Source organism: Rhinoderma darwinii, chromosome 4 (assembly GCF_050947455.1).
Source record: "Rhinoderma darwinii isolate aRhiDar2 chromosome 4, aRhiDar2.hap1, whole genome shotgun sequence".
NCBI classification, from domain to species: Eukaryota; Metazoa; Chordata; class Amphibia; order Anura; family Rhinodermatidae; genus Rhinoderma; species Rhinoderma darwinii.
The window spans coordinates 334133964-334158067 of record NC_134690.1 but is presented as its reverse complement, the minus strand read 5'-3'; the positions used below and the strand labels follow the sequence as shown (position 1 = coordinate 334158067).

At 43.5% G+C, this 24104-nt stretch overlaps 10 non-coding genes across 10 annotated transcripts; all 10 read right to left on the bottom strand.

Moving 5' to 3' along the window:
* Nucleotides 1-478: 478 nt before the first annotated feature.
* TRNAL-UAA (transfer RNA leucine (anticodon UAA)) lies at nt 479-561 on the bottom strand. The gene has a single exon. It is a non-coding gene; the product is annotated as a tRNA-Leu (tRNA).
* Nucleotides 562-1527: 966 nt separating this feature from the next.
* On the bottom strand, nt 1528-1611 carry TRNAL-UAA (transfer RNA leucine (anticodon UAA)). Its single transcript has one exon. It is a non-coding gene; the product is annotated as a tRNA-Leu (tRNA).
* A 967-nt stretch (nt 1612-2578) lies between these two features.
* TRNAL-UAA (transfer RNA leucine (anticodon UAA)) lies at nt 2579-2661 on the bottom strand. The gene has a single exon. It is a non-coding gene; the product is annotated as a tRNA-Leu (tRNA).
* Nucleotides 2662-3627: 966 nt separating this feature from the next.
* TRNAL-UAA (transfer RNA leucine (anticodon UAA)) lies at nt 3628-3711 on the bottom strand. Its single transcript has one exon. It is a non-coding gene; the product is annotated as a tRNA-Leu (tRNA).
* A 967-nt stretch (nt 3712-4678) lies between these two features.
* On the bottom strand, nt 4679-4761 carry TRNAL-UAA (transfer RNA leucine (anticodon UAA)). The gene has a single exon. It is a non-coding gene; the product is annotated as a tRNA-Leu (tRNA).
* An 847-nt stretch (nt 4762-5608) lies between these two features.
* TRNAL-UAA (transfer RNA leucine (anticodon UAA)) lies at nt 5609-5691 on the bottom strand. Its single transcript has one exon. It is a non-coding gene; the product is annotated as a tRNA-Leu (tRNA).
* A 966-nt stretch (nt 5692-6657) lies between these two features.
* TRNAL-UAA (transfer RNA leucine (anticodon UAA)) lies at nt 6658-6741 on the bottom strand. The gene has a single exon. It is a non-coding gene; the product is annotated as a tRNA-Leu (tRNA).
* A 967-nt stretch (nt 6742-7708) lies between these two features.
* On the bottom strand, nt 7709-7793 carry TRNAL-UAA (transfer RNA leucine (anticodon UAA)). The gene has a single exon. It is a non-coding gene; the product is annotated as a tRNA-Leu (tRNA).
* Nucleotides 7794-9747: 1954 nt separating this feature from the next.
* On the bottom strand, nt 9748-9830 carry TRNAL-UAA (transfer RNA leucine (anticodon UAA)). The gene has a single exon. It is a non-coding gene; the product is annotated as a tRNA-Leu (tRNA).
* An 815-nt stretch (nt 9831-10645) lies between these two features.
* TRNAL-UAA (transfer RNA leucine (anticodon UAA)) lies at nt 10646-10728 on the bottom strand. The gene has a single exon. It is a non-coding gene; the product is annotated as a tRNA-Leu (tRNA).
* Between the last annotated feature and the right edge of the window lie 13376 nt (nt 10729-24104).

Sequence of the window (24104 nt, the reverse complement as noted above, 5' to 3'; positions counted from 1 at the left end):
GTGGTAAGACTCCACCAGTTTAAAAACACACAAGACTTTTTATGCTTTTTAAAATTACCACAATTCGCACAAGAGCTGTACAAAAAATTGTGAGGGGACTGTAGCAGATATACAACATTGTCAGAGTTACAAGTTAAATAATGTTTAATATTATAGGGTTTCACTTTATTGGATACTCAAAGGAGCCTGTTCACACACCCCAAACTTGGAAAACACCCCTTAATTTGAGTAATAATATAATATTGAGATTCTCTCTTACCCATGCCCAAATCAGATTTCACCAATTTATCATTTAGAATACAGGAACGTCGAAACGAAAACAACGGAGGAGCTTTTAATTTGGGTTTATTCTGCAGGCATCCCCACAGTTAAATCGTGGTTTCTTATATAAGAAAGGCCACGATAAAGTGCAACAGTTATCTTTTATTTATTATTCTCTGACTGCTCTTTTTTAGGAAACTCCGTAGGTTAAAACTTTTAACAGGAGTGGGGTTCGAACCCACATGGATACAAATCCATTGGATCTTAAGTCCAACGCCTTAACCACTCGGCCATCCTGGTGTTATATGGCGGTAAGAGCCAGTGCAGGAGAGCGCCAGTGCAGGTGAGCCTTATGAGTTTAGAAAACAATGAAGACCATCCTAGTTTGAGCATAAATTCAAGCGGTATGAACTGTGAATATTGTGGAATTTTCTCACTATGCACCATGTTCTGGCTTTTTATGAGGTCGTGCTAGTCAGAAGCCCAAACTCATATGGATACTAATTGAAAATCGGCTGTATTTTTGGTATTGACCTGAAAAGTCGTGTATGACATATCGAGGACTTCTATGACTGTATCCAATTCCTTTTAATCTCTTTAATGCCATGACCACATAAGTAAAGTCAATGTGACAGCAACATATCGCTATGGGTAAATGGATGGTAGACGGTGGTAAGACTCCACCAGTTTAAAAACACACAAGACTTTTTATGCTTTTTAAAATTACCACAATTCGCACAAGAGCTGTACAAAAAATTGTGAGGGAACTGTAGCAGATATGGTAGACGGTGGTAAGACTCCACCAGTTTAAAAACACACAAGACTTTTTATGCTTTTTAAAATTACCACAATTCGCACAAGAGCTGTACAAAAAATTGTGAGGGGACTGTAGCAGATATACAACATGGTCAGAGTTACAAGTTAAATAATGTTTAATATTATAGGTTTTGACTTTATTGGATACTCAAAAGAGCCTGTTCACACACCCCAAACTTGGAAAACACCCCTTAATTTGAGTAATAATATAATATTGAGATTCTCTCTTACCCATGCCCAAATCAGATTTCACCAATTTATCATTTAGAATACAGGAACGTCGAAACGAAAACAACGGAGGAGCTTTTCATTTGGGTTTATTCTGCAGGCATCCCCACAGTTAAATCATGGTTTCTTATATAAGAAAGGCCACGATAAAGTGCGACAGTTATCCTTTTTTTATTATTCTCTGACTGCTCTTTTTTAGGAAACTCCGTAGGTTAAAACTTTTACCAGGAGTGGGGTTCGAAACCCACGTGGATACAAATCCATTGGTTTTTAAGTCCAACGCCTTAACCACTCGGCCATCCTTGTGTTATAAGGTGGTGAGAACCAGTGCAGGAGAGCGCCAGTGCAGGTGAGCCTTATGCGTTTAGAAAACAATGAAGACCATCCTAGTTTGAGCATAAATTCAAGCGGTATGAACTGTAGAATATTGTGGAATTTTCTCACTATGCACCATGTTCTGGCTTTTTATGAGGTCGCGCTAGTCAGAAGCCCAAACTCATATGGATACTAATTGAAAATCGGCTGTATTTTTGGTATTGACCTGAAAAGTCGTGTATGACATATCGAGGACTTCTATGACTGTATCCAATTCCTTTTAATCTCTTTAATGCCATGACCACATAAGTAAAGTCAATGTGACAGCAACATATCGCTATGGGTAAATGGATGGTAGACGGTGGTAAGACTCCACCAGTTTAAAAACACATAAGACTTTTTATGCTTTTTAAAATTACCACAATTCGCACAAGAGCTGTACAAAAAATTGTGAGGGAACTGTAGCAGATATGGTAGACGGTGGTAAGACTCCACCAGTTTAAAAACACACAAGACTTTTTATGCTTTTTAAAATTACCACAATTCGCACAAGAGCTGTACAAAAAATTGTGAGGGGACTGTAGCAGATATACAACATGGTCAGAGTTACAAGTTAAATAATGTTTAATATTATAGGGTTTCACTTTATTGGATACTCAAAGGAGCCTGTTCACTCACCCCAAACTTGGAAAACACCCCTTAATTTGAGTAATAATATAATATTGAGATTCTCTCTTACCCATGCCCAAATCAGATTTCACCAATTTATCATTTAGAATACAGGAACGTCGAAACGAAAACAACGGAGGAGCTTTTAATTTGGGTTTATTCTGCAGGCATCCCCACAGTTAAATCGTGGTTTCTTATATATGAAAGGCCACGATAAAGTGCAACAGTTATCTTTTATTTATTATTCTCTGACTGCTCTTTTTTAGGAAACTCCGTAGGTTAAAACATTTAACAGGAGTGGGGTTCGAACCCACGTGGATACAAATCCATTGGATCTTAAGTCCAACGCCTTAACCACTCGGCCATCCTGGTGTTTTATGGTGGTGAGAGCCAGTGCAGGAGAGCGCCAGTGCAGGTGAGCCTTATAAGTTTAGAAAACAATGAAGACCATCCTAGTTTGAGCATAAATTCAAGCGGTATGAACTGTGAATATTGTGGAATTTTCTCACTATGCACCATGTTCTGGCTTTTTATGAGGTCGTGCTAGTCAGAAGCCCAAACTCATATGGATACTAATTGAAAATCGGCTGTATTTTTGGTATTGACCTGAAAAGTCGTGTATGACATATCGAGGACTTCTATGACTGTATCCAATTCCTTTTAATCTCTTTAATGCCATGACCACATAAGTAAAGTCAATGTGACAGCAACATATCGCTATGGGTAAATGGATGGTAGACGGTGGTAAGACTCCACCAGTTTAAAAACACACAAGACTTTTTATGCTTTTTAAAATTACCACAATTCGCACAAGAGCTGTACAAAAAATTGTGAGGGAACTGTAGCAGATATGGTAGACGGTGGTAAGACTCCACCAGTTTAAAAACACACTAGACTTTTTATGCTTTTTAAAATTACCACAATTCGCACAAGAGCTGTACAAAAAATTGTGAGTGGACTGTAGCAGATATACAACATGGTCAGAGTTACAAGTTAAATAATGTTTAATATCATAGGTTTTCACTTTATTGGATACTCAAAAGAGCCTGTTTACACACCCCAAACTTAGAAAACACCTCTTAATTTGAGTAATAATATAATATTGAGATTCTCTCTTACCCATGCCCAAATCAGATTTCACCAATTTATCATTTAGAATACAGGAACGTCGAAACGAAAACAACGGAGGAGCTTTTAATTTGGGTTTATTCTGCAGGCATCCCCACAGTTAAATCGTGGTTTCTTATATAAGAAAGGCCACGATAAAGTGCAACAGTTATCCTTTTTTTATTATTCTCTGACTGCTCTTTTTTAGGAAACTCCGTAGGTTAAAACTTTTACCAGGAGTGGGGTTCGAAACCCACGTGGATACAAATCCATTGGTTTTTAAGTCCAACGCCTTAACCACTCGGCCATCCTTGTGTTATAAGGTGGTGAGAACCAGTGCAGGAGAGCGCCAGTGCAGGTGAGCCTTATGCGTTTAGAAAACAATGAAGACCATCCTAGTTTGAGCATAAATTCAAGCGGTATGAACTGTAGAATATTGTGGAATTTTCTCACTATGCACCATGTTCTGGCTTTTTATGAGGTCGCGCTAGTCAGAAGCCCAAACTCATATGGATACAAATTGAAAATCGGCTGTATTTTTGGTATTGACCTGAAAAGTCGTGTATGACATATCGAGGACTTCTATGACTGTATCCAATTCCTTTTAATCTCTTTAATGCCATGACCACATAAGTAAAGTCAATGTGACAGCAACATATCGCTATGGGTAAATGGATGGTAGACGGTGGTAAGACTCCACCAGTTTAAAAACACATAAGACTTTTTATGCTTTTTAAAATTACCACAATTCGCACAAGAGCTGTACAAAAAATTGTGAGGGAACTGTAGCAGATATGGTAGACGGTGGTAAGACTCCACCAGTTTAAAAACACACAAGACTTTTTATGCTTTTTAAAATTACCACAATTCGCACAAGAGCTGTACAAAAAATTGTGAGGGGACTGTAGCAGATATACAACATGGTCAGAGTTACAAGTTAAATAATGTTTAATATTATAGGGTTTCACTTTATTGGATACTCAAAGGAGCCTGTTCACACACCCCAAACTTGGAAAACACCCCTTAATTTGAGTAATAATATAATATTGAGATTCTCTCTTACCTATGCCCAAATCAGATTTCACCAATTTATCATTTAGAATACAGGAACGTCGAAACGAAAACAACGGAGGAGCTTTTAATTTGGGTTTATTCTGCAGGCATCCCCACAGTTAAATCGTGGTTTCTTATATATGAAAGGCCACGATAAAGTGCAACAGTTATCTTTTATTTATTATTCTCTGACTGCTCTTTTTTAGGAAACTCCGTAGGTTAAAACATTTAACAGGAGTGGGGTTCGAACCCACGTGGATACAAATCCATTGGATCTTAAGTCCAACGCCTTAACCACTCGGCCATCCTGGTGTTATATGGTGGTGAGAGCCAGTGCAGGAGAGCGCCAGTGCAGGTGAGCCTTATAAGTTTAGAAAACAATGAAGACCATCCTAGTTTGAGCATAAATTCAAGCGGTATGAACTGTGAATATTGTGGAATTTTCTCACTATGCACCATGTTCTGGCTTTTTATGAGGTCGTGCTAGTCAGAAGCCCAAACTCATATGGATACTAATTGAAAATCGGCTGTATTTTTGGTATTGACCTGAAAAGTCGTGTATGACATATCGAGGACTTCTATGACTGTATCCAATTCCTTTTAATCTCTTTAATGCCATGACCACATAAGTAAAGTCAATGTGACAGCAACATATCGCTATGGGTAAATGGATGGTAGACGGTGGTAAGACTCCACCAGTTTAAAAACACACTAGACTTTTTATGCTTTTTAAAATTACCACAATTCGCACAAGAGCTGTACAAAAAATTGTGAGTGGACTGTAGCAGATATACAACATGGTCAGAGTTACAAGTTAAATAATGTTTAATATTATAGGGTTTCACTTTATTGGATACTCAAAGGTGCCTGTTCACACACCCCAAACTTGGAAAACACCCCTTAATTTGAGTAATAATATAATATTGAGATTCTCTCTTACCCATGCCCAAATCAGATTTCACCAATTTATCATTTAGAATACAGGAACGTCGAAACGAAAACAACGGAGGAGCTTTTAATTTGGGTTTATTCTGCAGGCATCCCCACAGTTAAATCGTGGTTTCTTATATAAGAAAGGCCACGATAAAGTGCAACAGTTATCTTTTATTTATTATTCTCTGACTGCTCTTTTTAAGGAAACTCCGTAGGTTAAAACTTTTAACAGGAGTGGGGTTCGAACCCACGTGGATACAAATCCATTGGATCTTAAGTCCAACGCCTTAACCACTCGGCCATCCTGGTGTTATATTTTGGTGAGAGCCAGTGCAGGAGAGCGCCAGTGCAGGTGAGCCTTATAAGTTTAGAAAACAATGAAGACCATCCTAGTTTGAGCATAAATTCAAGCGGTATGAACTGTGAATATTGTGGAATTTTCTCACTATGCACCATGTTCTGGCTTTTTATGAGGTCGTGCTAGTCAGAAGCCCAAACTCATATGGATACTAATTGAAAATCGGCTGTATTTTTGGTATTGACCTGAAAAGTCGTGTATGACATATCGAGGACTTCTATGACTGTATCCAATTCCTTTTAATCTCTTTAATGCCATGACCACATAAGTAAAGTCAATGTGACAGCAACATATCGCTATGGGTAAATGGATGGTAGACGGTGGTAAGACTCCACCAGTTTAAAAACACACAAGACTTTTTATGCTTTTTAAAATTACCACAATTCGCACAAGAGCTGTACAAAAAATTGTGAGGGAACTGTAGCAGATATGGTAGATGGTGGTAAGACTCCACCAGTTTAAAAACACACAAGACTTTTTATGCTTTTTAAAATTACCACAATTCGCACAAGAGCTGTACAAAAAATTGTGAGTGGACTGTAGCAGATATACAACATGGTCAGAGTTACAAGTTAAATAATGTTTAATATCATAGGTTTTCACTTTATTGGATACTCAAAAGAGCCTGTTTACACACCCCAAACTTAGAAAACACCTCTTAATTTGAGTAATAATATAATATTGAGATTCTCTCTTACCCATGCCCAAATCAGATTTCACCAATTTATCATTTAGAATACAGGAACGTCGAAACGAAAACAACGGAGGAGCTTTTAATTTGGGTTTATTCTGCAGGCATCCCCACAGTTAAATCGTGGTTTCTTATATAAGAAAGGCCACGATAAAGTGCAACAGTTATCCTTTTTTTATTATTCTCTGACTGCTCTTTTTTAGGAAACTCCGTAGGTTAAAACTTTTACCAGGAGTGGGGTTCGAAACCCACGTGGATACAAATCCATTGGTTCTTAAGTCCAACGCCTTAACCACTCGGCCATCCTGGTGTTATAAGGTGGTGAGAACCAGTGCAGGAGAGCGCCAGTGCAGGTGAGCCTTATGAGTTTAGAAAACAATGAAGACCATCCTAGTTTGACCATAAATTCAAGCGGTATGAACTGTAGAATATTGTGGAATTTTCTCACTATGCACCATGTTCTGGCTTTTTATGAGGTCGCGCTAGTCAGAAGCCCAAACTCATATGGATACTAATTGAAAATCGGCTGTATTTTTGGTATTGACCTGAAAAGTCGTGTATGACATATCGAGGACTTCTATGACTGTATCCAATTCCTTTTAATCTCTTTAATGCCATGACCACATAAGTAAAGTCAATGTGACAGCAACATATCGCTATGGGTAAATGGATGGTAGACGGTGGTAAGACTCCACCAGTTTAAAAACACACAAGACTTTTTATGCTTTTTAAAATTACCACAATTCGCACAAGAGCTGTACAAAAAATTGTGAGGGAACTGTAGCAGATATGGTAGACGGTGGTAAGACTCCACCAGTTTAAAAACACACAAGACTTTTTATGCTTTTTAAAATTACCACAATTCGCACAAGAGCTGTACAAAAAATTGTGAGGGGACTGTAGCAGATATACAACATGGTCAGAGTTACAAGTTAAATAATGTTTAATATTATAGGTTTTCACTTTATTGGATACTCAAAAGAGCCTGTTCACACACCCCAAACTTGGAAAACACCCCTTAATTTGAGTAATAATATAATATTGAGATTCTCTCTTACCCATGCCCAAATCAGATTTCACCAATTTATCATTTAGAATACAGTAACGTCGAAACGAAAACAACGGAGGAGCTTTTAATTTGGGTTTATTCTGCAGGCATCCCCACAGTTAAATCATGGTTTCTTATATAAGAAAGGCCACGATAAAGTGCAACAGTTATCCTTTTTTTATTATTCTCTGACTGCTCTTTTTTAGGAAACTCCGTAGGTTAAAACTTATACAAGGAGTGGGGTTCGAACCCACGTGGATACAAATCCATTGGATCTTAAGTCCAACGCCTTAACCACTCGGCCATCCTGTTGTTATACGGTGGTGAGAACCAGTGCAGGAGAGCGCCAGTGCAGGTGAGCCTTATGAGTTTAGAAAACAATGAAGACCATCCTAGTTTGAGCATAAATTCAAGCGGTATGAACTGTGAATATTGGGGAATTTTCTCACTATGCACCATGTTCTGGCTTTTTATGAGGTCGGGCTAGTCAGAAGCCCAAACTCATATGAATACTAATTGAAAATCGGCTGTATTTTTGGTATTGACCTGAAAAGTCGTGTATGACATATCGAGGACTTCTATGACTGTATCCAATTCCCTTTAATCTCTTTAATGCCATGACTACATAAGTAAAGTCAATGTGACAGCAACATATCGCTATGGGTAAACGGATTGTAGACGGTGGTAAGACACCACCAGTTAAAAAACACACAAGACTTTTTAGGCTTTTTAAAATTACCACAATTCGCACAAGAGCTGTACAAAAAATTGTGAGGGGACTGTAGCAGATATACAACATGGTCAGAGTTACAAGTTAAATAATGTTTAATATTATAGGGTTTCACTTTATTGGATACTCAAAAGAGCCTGTTCACACACCCCAAACTTGGAAAACACCCCTTAATTTGAGTAATAATATAATATTGAGATTCTCTCTTACCCATGCCCAAATCAGATTTCACCAATTTATCATTTAGAATACAGGAACGTCGAAACAAAAACAACGGAGGAGCTTTAATTTGGGTTTATTCTGCAGGCATCCCCACAGTTAAATCGTGGTTTCTTATATAGGAAAGGCCACGATAAAGTGCAACAGTTATCCTGTTTTTTATTATTCTCTGACTGCTCTTTTTTAGGAAACTCCGTAGGTTAAAACTTTTACCAGGAGTTCGAACCCACGTGGATACAAATCCATTGGATCTTAAGTCCAATGCCTTAACCACTCGGCCATCCTGGTGTTATATGGTGGTAAGAGCCAGTGCAGGAGAGAGCCAGTGCAGGAGAGAGCCAGTGCAGGAGAGAGCCAGTGCAGGAGAGAGCCAGTGCAGGAGAGCGCCAGTGCAGGTGAGCCTTATGAGTTTAGAAAACAATGAAGACCATCCTAGTTTGAGCATAAATTCAAGCGGTATGAACTGTAGAATATTGTGGAATTTTCTCACTATGCACCATGTTCTGGCTTTTTATGAGGTCGCGTTAGTCAGAAGCCCAAACTCATATGGATACTAATTGAAAATCGGCTGTATTTTTGGTATTGACCTGAAAAGTCGTGTATGACATATCGAGGACTTCTATGACTGTATCCAATTCCTTTTAATCTCTTTAATGCCATGACCACATAAGTAAAGTCAATGTGACAGCAACATATCGCTATGGGTAAATGGATGGTAGACGGTGGTAAGACTCCACCAGTTTAAAAACACACAAGACTTTTTATGCTTTTTAAAATTACCACAATTCGCACAAGAGCTGTACAAAAAATTGTGAGGGAACTGTAGCAGATATGGTAGACGGTGGTAAGACTCCACCAGTTTAAAAACACACAAGACTTTTTATGCTTTTTAAAATTACCACAATTCGCATAAGAGCTGTACAAAAAATTGTGAGGGGACTGTAGCAGATATACAACATGGTCAGAGTTACAAGTTAAATAATGTTTAATATCTTAGGTTTTCACTTTATTGGATACTCAAAAGAGCCTGTTCACACACCCCAAACTTAGAAAACATCCCTTAATTTGAGTAATAATATAATATTGAGATTCTCTCTTACCCATGCCCAAATCAGATTTCACCAATTTATCATTTAGAATACAGGAACGTCGAAATGAAAACAACGGAGGAGCTTTTAATTTGGGTTTATTCTGCAGGCATCCCCACAGTTAAATCGTGGTTTCTTATATAAGAAATGCCACGATAAAGTGCAACAGTTATCCTATTTCTATTATTCTCTGACTGCTCTTTTTTAGGAAACTCCGTAGGTTAAAACTTATAACAGGGGTGGGGTTTGAAGCCACGCGGATACAAATCCATTGGATCTTAAGTCCAACGCCTTAACCACTCGGCCATCCTGGTGCAGATGAACCTTATGAGTTTCGAAAACAATGAAGACCATCCTAGTTTGAGCATAAATTCAAGCGGTATGAACTGTGAATATTGTGGAATTTTTTGTATTGACCTGAAAAGTCGTGTATGACATATCGAGGACTTCTATGACTGTATCCAATTCCTTTTAATCTCTTTAATGCCATGACCACATAAGTAAAGTCAATGTGACAGCAACATATCGCTATGGGTAAACGGATGGTAGACGGTGGTACGACTCCACCAGTTTAAAAACACACAAGACTTTTTATTCTCTTTAAAATTACCACAATTCGCACAAGAGCTGTACAAAAAATTGTGAGGAACTGTAGCAGATATGGTAGACGGTGGTAAGACTCCGCCAGTTTAAAAACACACAAGACTTTTTATGCTTTTTAAAATTACCACAATTCGCACAAGAGCTGTACAAAAAATTGTGAGGGGACTGTAGCAGATATACAACATGGTCAGAGTTACAAGTTAAATAATGTTTAATATTATAGGTTTTCACTTTATTGGATACTCAAAAGAGCCTGTTCAAACACCCCTTAATTTGAGTAATTATATAATATTGAGATTCTCTCTTACCCATGCCCAAATCAGATTTCACCAATTTATCATTTAGAATACAAGAACGTCGAAACGAAAACAACGGAGGAGCTTTTAATTTGGGTTTATTCTGCAGGCATCCCCACAGTTAAATCGTGGTTTCTTATATAAGAAAGACCACGATAAAGTGCAACAGTTATCTTTTTTTTATTATTCTCTGACTGCTTTTTTTAGGAAACTCTGTAGGTTAAAACTTATAACAGGAGTGGGGTTCGAACCCACGCGGATACAAATCCATTGGATCTTAAGTCCAACGCCTTAACCACTCGGCCATCCTGGTGTTATATGGTGGTGAGAACCAGTGCAGGAGAGCGCCAGTGCAGGTGAGCCTTATTAGTTTAGAAAACAATGAAGACCATCCTAGTTTGAGCATAAATTCAAGCGGTATGAATATTGTGGAATTTTCTCACTATGCACCATGTTCTGGCTTTTTATGAGGTGGAGCTAGTCAGAAGCCCAAACTCATATGGATACTAATTGAAAAATCGGCTGTATTTTTGGTATTGACCTGAAAAGTCGTGTATGACATATCGAGGACTTCTAAGACTGTATCCAATTCCTTTTAATCTCTTTAATGCCATGACCACATAAGTAAAGTCAATGTGACAGCAACATATATCAGTATGGGTAAACGGATGGTAGATAGTGGTAAGAATCCACCTGTTTAAAAAGACACAACACTGTGGGACTTTTTATACTCTTTAAAATTACCACAAATCCCACAAGCACTGTATAACAAATTGTGTGGGAACTGTAGCAGATATACAACATGATCAGATTTACAAGTTAACAGGTTTCCGACCACTGGCTGTGTTTTTACGGCAAGCGTTCAGAGTCTCTGAAGTCCGCCATATAGACTAATTACGGCGGCACTTCAGAGAGGGTGCCTGAGCGATCGCGTGCATACTGCCCTGTGCCCTGGCTTTTGCTAACAGCACTGGGCAGAGTGTCAGAGGCCTATCTGTTGGTCCCTGAACATGTGATCGCTGTGAAAAACTATCACAGCGATCACATTTGTTTGTATCTTTTTTAATTTTCTGCCAGGAAATCCCCTGGCTCTTCATTGTTTTAGTGTGAGGAGAAGAAGAGACTTAGGGTATGTTCACACTGCTTATTTTTGGAAGTTTTTTTGGGCCGTAGACGGCCGAAAAATTGCCGAAAAAGTGGAATCAGAATGAAAAACGGTGTTCTGTTCCGACAGCCGGTTTTTTCATGAAAAACGGGCGTGTAAAAAACGCAGCTAAAAACGCGATATGCTAAAAAAACGGCTGAAAATCAGGAGCTGTTTTCCCTCTGTAAGTTTTTTTAGTAAGTGTGTGCACATAACCTCAGGGTATGTTCTGCAGTAGAAACAGCGGAACATGAAAGCGCAGGGCTTAGTAGCGCTGTAGCACGGGATTGAGTGGTCCCTCCAGTTCAGGCTCTTGTATATGCACCTGCTCTATCTTTTTTGGCCTAGAATCCACGGATTTACTGCCACTCCTGGTGTAACTGTGGACAATGCAAATTTTGTCTAAATGGATTACTTCCATTTATTTATTACTGCTTGTTTTTAGCAGTTTTATGTCTATCTCTAAACAGATAGCTAACCAGAAAGGAGTGATCTTCGGACAACTCCACCAAATGTGTGAAGGTGAACCAGTCTGCTTTCGCAGCGCCAGCACGGATCACTAGAGGTGAGACCTATTTTAGATAAGAATTCCGGGGTTCTATACCACCAAGTGAGCATTTTGAATGAATTTTCTTGAACTGTCACACATCTAGTGAATCCATGAGAGCTGTTGAGGATCTGGGAAAATTAGTCTCATCTAGAGTCATCTAAAATTTTGCCTCCCAGGCTAAGATGAACTTTGGCCTTGCAAAGCTTGATGTCTGAGTGTATCTTGAACAGCAACTTCTTGGAGGGGAGGGGAAACGGAGAAGGACATCCAGCCAACATGCTTCCGGGAGAATGGGGTATTTATTTTTAAAAACTTTACAAAATATTCAGAAGCCAGACATATGCAGAAAATTAGAGTAATTAAGCGGAAGAAATGGGATAACATCTAGTGTGTGTAGGTTGTCAAAGACTTCCAAAAAAGGGGTACGTCCCATTAGGTCCCATAAACCCTCCAGCGGGGATCGGCCACCTAAAATGATTGGAATCATGCCTAGTGGAATGTTCGGAACAAATTGTTTAGGAGGGTCAAAGGAAGTAAGATAAGAACGAAAGGCCAAAATAGTAGTTCGAGAGAGTGGATTTATGTTTTTTGTGACTGGAAGGTGCGGAAAGAGTCCCCACAACAGCGGTAAATGAGCATTTCCGAGGAGGGAACATTCAATTTCTATGTGAGGGGGGTTCTCGTCTTTCCTACATAGAGAGACTCATCTACTCAAATGGGCGGCCAGGTAATAATCATAAGGATCTGGTAGGCCAGCTCCTCCTTGATGTTTCTCTAAGGCCAGTGATTGGTATGATCGTCTGGGATGCTTTTTCGACCACAGGAAACAAGAAAATAGGTGTTCTAATTTAAGGAAAAAGGATTGAGGAAGGAAAATGGGTACAATCTGAATCAAATAGAAGTATTTCGGAAGAATGTAAGTTTTAAGGTAGTTTTTCCTACCCAACCAGGTTGAGAAGGGTAGGTTTATATCCAGGTCCGCCATCAGGAATTTCAGGGCCCCATACAGCTAAATTGTCTGGGCCTTTATTCCTTTTTCTCCAGATTTAATGAATATAATACTTAAAGGGGTTTCCCAGCCCCGAAAAATGTAAGCCCTATCCTGAGGATAGGCCATCAATAGCTGATGGGTCGAGGTCCAACTATCGGGACCCCCGCCGATCAGCTGTTTTGAAGGGAGTGCAGCACTCGTACGAGCGCTGCTTCCCCTTCATTTCCACTTGCTCACTGTGAATCGTCGACACAGATGTAGTGCAATTCAGAGTATTGCAGCATTCTCACATTCACTTCACTGGGAGAAAGCTGCAATACTGTGAATCGCCGCTACATCCGTGTTGACGATTCACAGTGAGCAAGTAGAAATGAACAGGAAGCAGCGCTCGTACCAACCCATAAGCTATTGATGGCCTATCCTGAGGAAACACATAGTTTAGTTTGATCAGTTCACCTGTCACTATATCATACTGCCCGCAGTTAGGGCAACATTAACCCCTTCCCGACATTTGACATATCCATACGCCAAAGTCGGGTAGGGGAAGTATGGAGCGGGCTCACGGAGAGAACCTGCTTCATACGATGCCGGTGTTGGCTGTTTGTTACAGCCGACACCTCAGAGTAACAAGCGGTATCGCGCTCGAGCCTCCGGCAGGGCTTAGTAGGTGCCTGTCAGAATCACGATATACTGCAATACATTAGTATTGCAGTATATCGTGCAAGTGATCTAACTATCGCTGGTTGAAGTCCCCTAGGGGGACTAATAAAAAGAGTAAAAATGAGCTAGCTAAAGTTTTTTTTTGTGTAAAAAAAAATAAAAATATTAAAAGTTCAAAAAACCCCCCTAGAGCATAGTAAAAAAAATTAAAAATAAACATAATTGGTATTGCCACGTCCATAAAAGTCTGAACTATTACAATATATCATTATTTAACCCGCACGGTGAACGCCGTAAAAAAAACAACATTGTAGACGCCAGAATCTCTATTTTTTGGTCACCTAATCCCACAAAAAATGAAATAAAAAGTGATCAAACCGTTGCATGTACACCAAAATGGTATTATTAAAACTACAGCATATCCCACAAAAAATAAGCCCTCATACCACTTAATCGACGGAAAAATAAAAAAGTTGTGGCTCTCGGAATTAGGCGACACAAAATAAATTTTCTTTTTTACACTTAGGTTTTTACTTGTAAAAGTAGTAAAATATAGAAAAAACTATATATTTTTGGTATCGCCGATGTCGTATTGATCCAGAGAATAAAGTTAACATGTTGTTTTAATTGCATAGTGCGTTTCGTAAAAACGGCGCGCAAAAAAACCATGGAGGAATCGCTGTTTTTTTCATTTTCTACCCCACAAATATTTTTTTTCCCGTTTCCTAGTACATTGTATGGTAAAATAAATGGTGCTACGAAAAACTACAACTCGTCCCGCAAAAATCAAGCCCTCATAGTACTATATTGACGGAAAAATAAAGACGTTATGGCTTTCGGAAGGTGGGGAGGAAAAAACGAAAATGAAAATCTGAAAAAGGGCTGTGGCAGGAAGGGGTTAAAGGACGGGTGTTGCGGAAAAAAAATATTTTATATCAATTTGCTTGTAGTGTTCTATTAAAATAAATTGTATTTATTTGTGTGTTTGTGTTTTACTTTTTTTTTTACTGACTTTTACTTCACTATGTGGGCTGCCATTTTTTTTTCATCTCTGTATGTGTCGATTAACGACACATACAGAGATGGAATACGGCACATACATCCCCATAGAGAATGCGAACGGGAGCCGTTGTACGCCGCATGCGCCGCTCCCACACAGTCCAAATGGAAGGTCTTCGGCAGAGCGACATCCGGACAGTAAGATGACTACTTCCGGTCACGGCTTCCGGACATGTGTTCAGAAGCGAGCGGAGGGAGCGGCGGCAGCGGCAGGAGCAGGTAAGTTATGTCTGTGTATGTTCGTGTTTTAGTGTGTGATTACCACTGTATGTAAGCCTACTACACTGTGTATTCGCTCAAAAAATGGCGGCACACAGTGTAGGAGGTTTGAACATGCAATCCCCTCCTTTCTCCTGGCACTAACCAGGATAAAGGAGGGGGGATTGTTTGAGGCCGCTAGAGCGAGTGTGTCTTCTCAAATTTTGCAGCATAAAGTAATGTGGTTGCTTTACCACATGCCAATGCTGCAATTTTGGGAATTGCTCCCTCTAGTGACCAGCACAGGGAAATATTATGAATTAGAATCTAATTTATAATATTTCCTGACCTGTTGAAAACATTTTAAAAATTAGAACAATGTCTAATCATGTATATACTAACTGTTTAACTAAAAAAAATATATATATATTCACATAAACAAAAAGAAGATATAGCATTTGTTTTAGTACAATCCTAAAACCCCATCTATGATCAAAAATAGATGCATAAGAGCAAAGGAGAAAAAGGTTGTTAAAACAGTAGCATAACAATTGCGGTCACAGGGGGATGGGTCGACCTGGAATGTGCGAGCCCCACTGGATCCATGTATTTAACGAAGCGTTAGGACGGTGTGTGCTGCGTCTCATATCATTTCCTGATGCTGTCCGGCCGAATGTGGAAGTGGGCCTTGTGTACCAGGCCAATTTTAATTTTTATGTCGGTTCTGGGTTCCATGCTTAAGGTGGATGAGGCTATTCAAAAGTGTGGCGTGGGGCCTAGCGCAATGTAGTTACACCCCTGTGTGTAAATATTATTCTAATTCTCTATGTAACCCATTTATTCATTTTACACTTAACTTTGCAGTCTTCTCTTCTCTTCAGCAGGGGGGCATCAAGCTCACAAGTGCTTACCACACACACTGAAGCTGAGCCGCTCCCTCTGCCCTATCCAGACACAGTAGTTGGTGTCACTGGGATTACTCTTCAGTGCTTTGGACCTTTACCAATAATTAAAATTATTAAGTGAAAGAAAAAATAAATATTTATAAATATTATAAAGAGCTTCGTCATTCCATTAGTTCTACAGAGTTTTAAACGTTAGGGTTAGCGTTTATGACGTTGAGCGTGACATCAAAATGTGCTAGATTGCAGCATGAGACTGCTGAGCAACTTAAATACCCCTCAGCTAGACGCACACTGGAGCTTCTGCTTACTGGTTAAAAAGCAACCATTCAGTCTAACAAAAAAAAAATAATTTAAAACTGCTAAATTATTGTTAACCTACCTGCTCGGCTCACTTGCTTGCTTCTGGTTCTGCTTCCACATTTCGGTGCCCGTTTTCCGGAATCCAAGATGGCTGGTGCTGTCTCAGACTTGCATACAGAAACCAGTGGCTTAACTACTGCTACCGCTGCTACGGGGCCCGCGGCATGAGGGGGCCCATGTCGCCCGCCGGCACAGGCCCCCACCATGGCCGGAGGCTCCGCTAGCAGCCGCTTTGGCTCATACAGCGCGACGCAACTGAACACTACGGCAGAGCAGGGAGGTATCTCCCCACTCTGCCATTAAACAAAAGACATGTATCCCCTATCCACAGGATAGGGGATACATGTGTGATCGCTGGCATTGATAGGGAGAACGGGGGACTGAAAGTCCCCTGAAGTTCTCCATCACAAACCTCGGACTTCCGGGGTCTGTGTCGGCAGCTCCGTAGAAATGAAAATAACGCAATACAGCCCCAACTGTAGAGAACGCCATACAGCCCCCCTGTAGATAACGCCATACAGCCCCCTGTAGATAACACCATACAGCCCCCCTGTAGATAACGCCATACAGCCCCCTCTGTAGATAACGCCATACAGCCCCCTCTGTAGATAACTCCATACAGCCCCCTCTGTAGATAACTCCATACAGCCCCCTCTGTAGATAACACCATACAGCCCCCCTGTAGATAACGCCATACAGCCCCCTCTGTAGATAACGCCATACAGCCCCCTCTGTAGATAGCGCCATACAGCCTCCACTGTAGATAACGCCATACAGCCCCCCCTGTAGATAGCGCCATACAGCCCCCCTGTAGATAACGCCATACAGCCCCCTCTGTAGATAACTCCATACAGCCCCCTCTGTAGATAGCGCCTTACAGCCCCGTCTGTAGATAACGCCATACAGCACCCACTGTAGAGAACTCCATACAGCCCCCACTGTAGAGAACTCCATACATAGTCCCCCCTGTAGATAACGCCATACAGCCCCCACTGTAGAGAACACCATACAGCCTCCTCTGTAGATAACGCCATACAGCCCCCTGTAGATAACGGCATACAGCCCCCTCTGTAGATAGCGCCATACAGCCCCCTCTGTAGATAGCGCCATACAGCCCCCTCTGTAGAGAACGCCATACAGCCCCCACTGTAGAGAACGCCATACAGAGTCCCCCCTGTAGATAACGCCATACAGCCCCCTCTGTAGATAACGCCATACAGCCCCCTCTGTAGATAACGCCATACAGCCCCTCTGTAGATAACTCCATACAGCCCCCTCTGTAGATAGTGCCATACAGCCCCCTCTGTAGATAACGCCATACAGCCCCCACTGTAGAGAACGCCATACATCCCCCACTGTAGAGAACGCCATAGAGAGTCCCCCCTGTAGATAACGCCATACAGCCCCCTCTGTAGATAACGCCATACAGCCCCCTCTGTAGATAACGCCATACAGCCCCCACTGTAGAGAATGGCATACAGCCCCCTCTGTAGATAACGCCATACAGCCCCCCTGTAGATAACGCCATACAGCCCCCTCTGTAGATAACTCCATACAGCCCCCTCTGTAGATAGCGCCATACAGCCCCCTCTGTAGATAGCGCCATACAGCCCCCTCTGTAGATAACGCCATACAGCCCCCACTGTACAGAACGCCATACAGAGTCCCCCTGTAGATAACGCCATACAGCCCCCTTTGTAGATAACGCCATACAGCCCCTTCTGTAGATATCTACAAAGGGGGCTGTATGGCATTATCTACAGGGGGGGACTCTGTATGGCCTTATCTACAGAGGGGGCTGTATGGCGTTATCTACAGGGGGGCTGTAAAAAAGGCACTATCTACAAGGGGGGGGTTGTGTGAAACCCAGGGGAGGGGGGGCCCCAGTCAAAAGTTTGCTATGGGGCCCAGTCTTTCCTAGTTACGCCCCTGTAGAAAGCATTGCCTGCAAGTCTGAGACATGCCCCTACCTCCTTCACTGCTCTCAGAAGTACAAGCACCAATGATGTCAGCGCTGTGTCCATCTCTTCTGACACTTCTCCTGCTGGCTTCTTGACAGGGGTTCCGGCTGCAGCAACATCCTCATTGACAGCACGTCAGTGGAGGTCGGAGGAAGATAGCGCCAGGGTTGTATGAATCAGCTTCTGTATGTAAGTATATAACATTGTATGCTCGTGCAACGGCCCGGTGGTGATGGGGTAGGAGGGCTGCCATCAGGAATTTCTGGGCCCCATACAGCCAAGATGTCTGGGCCCCCCCTCCATTACCGGGGGTGGGCAACGGAAAGTGTGGCGCTCACGTTTGTACGTTATTCGCATTAAATGATTTTGGTGCTGATGTCAATTACAGTGAAGGAAACCATGGAGCCGGCAGTGACCGGTTCATGCTCCGGATTTTGATCTATTTAGCTAAAACGTATCCGACTGTATGGCATATAGTGGGATACGTCGCCTGGGGAATGGCCCAGGGGAAACTACTGAAGTCACTGTCCATGAACAGGGCTGGAGCCTTCTACTAGCGCTCTGCCCAGGGACTATGGCGCTGCTCCTGATGTCCATATACATAAAGTGACGTCCGAAGCTGCACAAAGCCTGAGTACACGGCCGGAGCGTCGGCAACATTCTGGCCAGGCATTCCGGCCCTGGAGAATCCCCTGATGTCGCTTTACATATATGGACAGTGATGTCAGGAGCTCCCAGGGACAAAGTCCACAGGTAGAGCACTTGTGATGCTGCCTGGGGACTCCGGAATAACAAAGTTTACTACGCCATTTCATCCTTCAAAAAGAAGGTAAACCGACGTTCACCAGCACGGAGGCTAAAAGGACATAATGGAGCCCTGTGAATTATCGTCTACGTTGTTTATACTGTAAGGTAGGAGATTTCCTGACTACACGATAAACTTAGGGCAACAATACGATGTGAAGGGGCCTTAAAGAGGCTCTGTCACCAGATTTTCAAACCCCTATCTCCTATTGCAGCAGATCGGCGCTGCAATGTAGAGAACAGTAACGTTTTGTTTTTTTCTTCAAAAACGAGCATTTTTGGCCAAGTTATGAGCATTTTTATATTTATGCAAATGAGCCTTTCTTAAGTACAACTGGGCATGTTTAAAGTTATGTCCAAGTGGGCGTGTATTGTGTGTGTACATCTGGGCGTTGTTACTTGTTTTACTAGCTGGGCGTTGTGAATGGAAGTGTATGATGCTGACGAACCAGCATCATCCACTTCTCTTCGTTAACACCCAGCTTCTGGCAGTTCACAGACACACAGCGTGTCCTCGCTCGTCCGACGCGATGAAGTTCCTGTGGGAGGAAGTGAGTGACGTCACAGCGTGATCTCGCGAGGACACGCTGTGTGTCTGTGCACTGCTAGAAGCTGGGTGGTAACGAAGAGAAGTGGATGAGCAAACACGAGTTTGCTTAAAAAAATTCTGAAAATCAGGAGCTGTTTTCCCTTGAATATCTTTGTATTTTCAGACTGTTTTTGCTAATTGTGTGAACATACCCTAAGGCCTTATTCACACGACAGTGTCCCGCCGTTTTTCCCGGCCGGTTTGCATTAGTTTTGCATCCGTTCCGGGCTGGGTATATCTGGACAGTGACATCAGGGGCAACTCCTGAAGGGGAATCCCCATGTGGCCGGTGATTCCACTTCAGGAAAAGCCCCTGTCGTCTGTGTCCATTTATGGACACTGAACATTACTGGCTTCTCCTGGTGTGGAATCCCCGGTCACAGAGTGTTCGGGGATTCCGCTTCAGGAATTTCCCCTGATGTCACTGCCCAGATATGGACAGAGACATCAAGCGCTCTGTCAAGGAGCGGAATCCCCGAACACACAGGGATTCCGCTCCTTCAGGGGCTAGCACATAGCACATAGTGGGGCTAGCACATAGCAGAGCAGGGACGAAGCTACAGCAGTAGCAGCCACAGCAGCTGCTAGCGGTGCCATCGGCCATGGTAGGTGTCGCCGCTAGCAGCTGCTATGGCTGCTATAGCTGTAGCGATGACTGAAGAAGCGCCAGGGCGGAAAGGAGGCTGATTCGCCGGGCCAGGGCGATTTGGGAAGGGAGCCAGCGCAGCGCCCCCTTCCACCTGCTGTACACCCCAGCCCTGCCACACAGTACCCCTGCACATAGTAGAGCAGGGACGTCGCTACAGCAGTACCCCCACAGTGTTACCTCCAGCATAGAGCGCTTCTTCTGAATGAGATACACTCCTCTTCCTCACATGCACTCTGCGCTGTGAGGAGGAGAGAGCGAGCGACGGTAGACACGGCCATCACTCGGGAAACATTCCGGTGATGGCCGTGTATTACCCGGCCCCATAGACTTCTATGGGAGCCGGGCGGCCGGGTAAACGGACGAAAATAGGGCATGTCCCATTTTTTGACGCCCGGTTTTCCCGGCCCGTCAAAAAATCGGTCGTGTGAATAGCCCTTTAGGGGTCTATTGTTCCTACTGCAGCCGGGTGACGGCTGATTTATGAACGGCCGTCACCCGGCCGGGAAACGCTGTCGTGTGAATAAGGGCTAATAGGCATGCAGCTTATTTAACCCCTTCCCTCCTCAGCCACACGGTTGTTGTTCTAACGGATCGTGTGAAGGGCCTGTAAAAAAATAGGACATGTCCTATTTTTGTGCGTTTTCACGGATCCCTCAATAGACTCAAGTCTATGAGGGATGTGTGAAAACGGGTCCCGCACGGCTGCAAATCGGCCACAAAAAACGGCCGTTCTTCACGTCTGATTTCACACACGGTCTGAATATCGCCTTAGGCTTTATTCACACGAACGTGTCCGTTTTGCACGCGCAAAAAATGCTGCATTTTGCCCGAGCAAAAGTTCAGTGTGGCGTCAGCTTATGATGCGCGGCTGCGTGATTTTCGCGCAGCCGGCATCATTATGACACTATGTTTTGATGTTACAACATAGTAAAGAAGGGGGGGCTTTAATGTTTCCCTTCACTTCTTTACCTACTGTAGCGCGAATCACGCGCGTCACCCGGAAGTGCTTCCGTGTGCCGTGCACGATTTGCACGCACCCAATGACTTCAATGGGTGTGTGCTGCGCGAAACACGGGCAAGTATAGGACATGTCGTGAGTTTTACACAGCGCACACACGCTGCGTGAAATTCACTGACAGTCTGAACGGCCCCATTCACTAACATAAGTCCGTGCGACGTAATAAGTATCACGGACGTATAACACGTTCGTGTGAATAAGGCCTTATATTGTAATTTGTAGTGAATTTTCAGTGCGCAATCCGCACCAAAAATAGGAGGCAAGTAAGTGGCTTATTCAGATGTCCATGTTCGGTCTGTGATATAAGGACCGTGTATCGGCCATATTTCCCGGACCGACCACAGTTCAGGGAGCCGGGTTTCTAGCATCACAGTTATCTATGATCATAGTCCCTCCCCTCCCGTGGGAATACTGTGCCCGGTCCCGTACTGAAAGCATCATTACAGTATGGGACAGTATTCCCGCGGAGAGGCAGGGACTCCCAGCAACACTGATAACTATGATGCTAGGAGTCCAGCTCCATGAATTGTGGTCAGCCTGTGAGATACAGCCGATACACGCTCCGTATGTCACGGACCGAATGCGGCCATCTGAATAAGGCCTTAGGCCTCATGCACACGACCGTGTTTTTGCGGCCGCAATTCCCCCGAAAATCCACGTGAGAATTGCGGCCCCATTCTTTTCTATGGAGCCGTGCACACGACCGTAGTTTTTGCGGTCCGTGCACGGCCCGGGAGGCCGGACCGCAGAAAGAACGGGCATGTCTTATTACGGCCCGGTTCTGCGGTCCGGGCTCATTGAAAACAATGGCCGCGGCCATGTGCATGTCCCACGATTTGCGGGCGGCCTGCGGCTGACAGTCCGCTGACAGTCCGCAGCCGGCCGACCCGAAAATCACGGCTGTACACACGGCTACGGTCGTGTGCATGAGGCCTTAGTCTAGTTACACAGTGCGGTGAAATCCCATTTTTTTGCCACAATTTTTGCAAAAACGTGACTTGACCGCACTGTGAGAATATAGCCTAATAGCACTTTTCACGTTTTGTATCATTTTTTATCTGTGGGTATGTGTACCCAATAGGCCGCACCGCCGTACTCACGCAGATACATATCCATTAGATCTTAAACCCAACACCTTAACCATTCGGCCACCCCGGTGTTGTATGCTGGAGAGAGCCTTGGTAGGTAAGCGGCTGTGCAGGTGAGCCTGATGTAGGGGTGGACATATGCACCGGTTCGGCTGCACAGTGGCCCAGAGAGAGTGGGGGCCTGCTCAGCTGCCCTAAACACGTACATGGCACAGTGCCTCATCCTCTCTGGACACCCAGGCACAAGGAGGCCCGGATATCACATTTACGGGCCGGGCAACATGGGCCCCCTCATGCCCGGTGGTGTCGCTAGCACCGGAGGGGGCCCCGGTGCTAGTGGCAGCCACATTCAATTGTATCTGCGTCCTCAGGACGCAGATACAATTGAATACCATAGGCTGCAGGCCACATTAGGCTTGCAGCTTATAAAGTGCTGGGAAGACTCCCTGCGCAGACCGGCGTGATGACGTCACTGCATCACGCTGGTCTGCGCATGCGTCCGGCCCGGAGTCTATGCAGCACTCCGTCTGTCATGGGAACGCGGCAAGGTAAGTAGAATTGTTTTTGTTTTTTGGGGGGGCTTTTTTGGGGGGCTAGGTGACAATATACAGGAGGGGGAGCAGGGTGGCACTATATACAAGGGGGAGGGAGCTCTGTGACACTATATACAAGGGGAGAGGGGAGATGTGTGACAATATACAGGGGGAGGGAGCTGTGTGTCACTATATACAAGGGGAGGGGGCTTTGTGACACTATATACAAGGGGGGAGGGAGCTGTGTAACACTATATACAAGGGGAGGGGGAGATGTGTGCCAATATACAGGGGGAGGGAGCTGTTTGACACTATATACAAGAGGAGGAGATGTTTGACAATATACAGGGGGAGCTGCGTGACACTATATACAAGGGGAGGGGTGGGCTGTGTGTCATATATACAATGGAATGAGGGAGCTGGGTGACACTATATACAGGGAGAGGGAGCTGTGTGACACTATATACAAGGGGAGGGGGGCTGTGTGGCAATATATACAAGGGGAGGGGGGCTGTGTAGCACTATATACAAGGGGAAGGCGGCTGTTTGTCACTACATACAAGAGGAGGAGAGAGCTGTGTAACACTATATACAGGGGGAGGGAGCTGTGTGACACTATATACAAGGGGAGGGGGCTGTGTGGCACTATATACAAGGGGAGGGGGGCTGTGTGGCATTAAATACAAGGGGAGGGGGGCTCTGTGGCACAAAATACAAGGTAAGGGGGGCTGTGTGGCACTATATACAAGGGAAGGGGAGCTGTGTGACAATATACAGGGGGAGGGAGCTGTGTGTCACAATATACAAAGGGGGAGCTGTGTGCCACATTATACAAAGGGGGACTGTGTGGCACTATATACAAGGGGGGCTGGGTGGCAATATATACAAGAAGGGGGCTGCGTTGCACTAGCTACAAAGGGGGAGGGGTGTGGCTCTATATTCATGGAATACTGTTGCGCTATATACAAGGGGGCACAATGGGGCATTATTACTGTGGGAGCAAAAAGGGGGCATGGTTACTGATGAGGCACTTATGTTGAGCACTGAGAGATCATTATTACCATCTGGGGCACTGTGGATTACGAGTTTGTTTAGAGGATGGGTTATAGGTGTGGAGGGTGCTGGAAAAGCGAAAAATCAACATGTCTGTGTGTCATATTCTGTAGAGACGAGTCATGGC